The sequence below is a fragment of the Tarenaya hassleriana genome, unplaced genomic scaffold (genome assembly GCF_000463585.1).
Source record: "Tarenaya hassleriana unplaced genomic scaffold, ASM46358v1 Cleome26, whole genome shotgun sequence".
NCBI classification, from domain to species: Eukaryota; Viridiplantae; Streptophyta; class Magnoliopsida; order Brassicales; family Cleomaceae; genus Tarenaya; species Tarenaya hassleriana.
Window position 1 is genome coordinate 1,549,543 of NW_010965869.1, and position 3,008 is coordinate 1,552,550.

Consider the following 3,008-nt stretch of genomic DNA (forward strand, 5'->3'; position numbering starts at 1 on the left):
TGGGAGCCTGTCATATTGCATCTATTGTCTGTGTTAGTATGTGTACTAAGCGACTTGCATGTTTTATGTCTTTTGTTTTGTCTTTTTCTGTAGAATATGACTGCTGCAGGTAATCTGGCTAATCTCTCCATGCGATCCATCCTGGATCGGGAGAGACTCACTGGTGGAAACTTTCTCGACTGGTACCGCAACCTGAGAATTGTTCTCAGGCATGAGCGGAAGCTCTACGTGCTGGAAGAAGCCGTTCCAGAGGATGAACCAGCGGCCAATGCGCCCAGGGCTGTCAGAGATGCTTACCATAAGCACATCAATGACAACCTGGACGTGACCTGTCTGATGCTCGGATCTATGTCGGCTGAGTTGCAGAAACAACTCGAAGGAACTGATGCCTTCGAGATGATCGAGCATCTCAGGACTATGTTCGAGGAACAGGCAAGGGTCGAACGATTTAACGTCCTTAAGAACCTGGTCAACTGTAAGATGACCAATGGTTCACCCGTGAGTACTCATATCCTCAAGATGAAGGGTTATCTAGAGGATCTTGACAGACTAGGGTTGGAGGTTAGTCGTGAGTTGGCAGTAGACCTAGTTCTCCAATCCCTGCCGCATAGTTTTGACCAGTTTGTCATGAACTATAACATGCACGGGATGGAGAAGGACTTGACCGAACTACATGGGATGTTGCGATCGGCCGAGCAGAACATCAAAGTCGAGAAGAATGTCCTAATGGTTGGAAAGAGTTCCAACAAGAGGAAGCGTTCCAAGGGCGTGAAAGGCAAGGGCAAAACGGCAAGTGTTGCCGCCGAGCCTAAGCCGAAGGCCGAGAAGGGAGAGTGCCATTTCTGCCATGCCATCGGGCATTGGCGCAGAAACTGCAAACTCTACCTGGAAGATCAGAAGAAGAAGAAGCTTGCAGAAGCTTCATCTTCAGGTATCTTCGTTATAGAAGCTAACTTGTTTACTTCTACATCTTGGGTATTAGATACCGGATGTGCCTCACACATTTGTGGAAATGTGCAGGGCTTGAGAAGAAGTAGGCAGCTGGCGAAGGGAGAAGTGGATCTCCGCGTCGGGAATGGAGCAAGAGTTGTTGCGTTGACCGTCGGGACTTATGATCTTACTTTACCTTCTGGACTTGTGTTAGAACTACATGATTGTTATTTTGTACCTGCCATTAGCAGGAATATTATTTCAATTTCATGTTTGGATTCTGATGGTTTTCGTTTTGTTATTGAGAACAAAACTTTATCTATTTATAGAGGTGCTTTATTTTATGGTAATGGTTACCTATTTAATGGCCTTTATATTTTGGATGATAAACCATCTGGACACAATTCGATCTATAACATTAGTACCAAGCGGTTTAAGCCGAACGACTTAAACCCGACCTATCTCTGGCATTGTCGACTTGGTCACATCAACGAGAAACGCATAGCGAAACTTCATTCTGATGGACTTCTTGATTCTTTTGATTATGAATAAATCGAATCATGTGATTCATGTTTGATGGGCAAGATGACAAAATCTCCTTTTACTAGAAAAGGAGAACGAGCTACGGAGTTGCTAGAACTCATACATAGTGATGTGTGCGGTCCTATGAGCCCGCCCGCTAGAGGGGATTATCTGTATTTCGTTACGTTTACTGATGATTTCAGTAGGTACGGTTATGTCTACTTGATGAGACATAAGTCTGAAACGCTTGAATTGTTCAAGAATTTCAGAAACGAGGTACAGAACCAACTTGGCAAGACGATCAAGTTGCTTCGATCTGATCGAGGTGGCGAGTATATGAGCCAAGAGTTCACTGACTATCTGGCAGATTGTGGGATTGTCTCACAGCTGACTCCACCTGGAACGCCACAATGGAATGACGTTTCCGAGAGGAGGAACCGAACCTTATTGGATATGGTACGGTCTATAATGAGTCAGGTCGATCTTCCTAAATCCTTCTAGGGATATACTTTGGAAACGGCAACGCTTATACTGAACAACTGTCCAACAAAGTCGGTTCAGAAGACTCCATATGAGATATGGACTGGGAAGCGTCCCAGGTTAACATTTATGAAGATTTGGGGATGCGACATTTACGTGAAACGTCTGGCTTCTGATAAGCTATCCGCCAAATCTGATAAATGCATATTTGTGGGTTACCCTAAAGAAACTAAAGGGTACTGGTTCTACAACCCATCTGAGAACAAAGTGTTTGTTGCTCGGAATGGATCTTTCTTGGAGAGAGAGTTCGTCTCCAAGAGAGTTAGTGGGAGTAGAATAGATTTGAAGAAGTTTAAGAACCACAAATAGTCGAAGAACCGAGTGAACAGGTCAAAACAGTTCAACCTGTATCACAAGTTGTTGAGACAGCACCTCCTAGTGAACCTCGGAGATCTGGTAGAATTCGCCAAGAGCCTACAAGATATGGTTTTCTTGTGACTGGAAACGAAGAACTCATGTTGTTAGAACATGACGTCGTATTCAGAGGCTGTGGCGAATTCCGATTCCGAGAAATGGCACCAGGCCATGGAGTCTGAGATGCAATCCATGTACGACAACAAAGTGTGGACTTTGGTCGATTCGTTCAATGGTATTAAGACCATTGGATGCAAGTGGGTTTTCAAGAACAAAACCGACATGGATGGCATCGTGCATACCTATAAGGCACGACTCGTAGCAAAAGGGTTTCGCCATGGACTTTGGTCGACTCATTCGATGGTATTAAAACCATTGGATGTAAGTGGGTTTTCAAGAAGAAAACCGACATAGATGGCATCGTATATACCTATAAGGCACGACTCGTAGCGAAATGGTTTTGGTAGATTCATGGTATAGACTATGATGAAACCTTTTCACCAGTCATGATGCTTAAATCCATACGGATTCTGCTGGCCATAGCTGCGTATTATGACTACGAGATATGGCAGGTGGGCGTTAAAAACGCATTCCTTAACAGGAATCTGCTCGAGGATGTGTACATGACACAACCCGAGGGCTTTGTCGATCCTAAGAGTCCA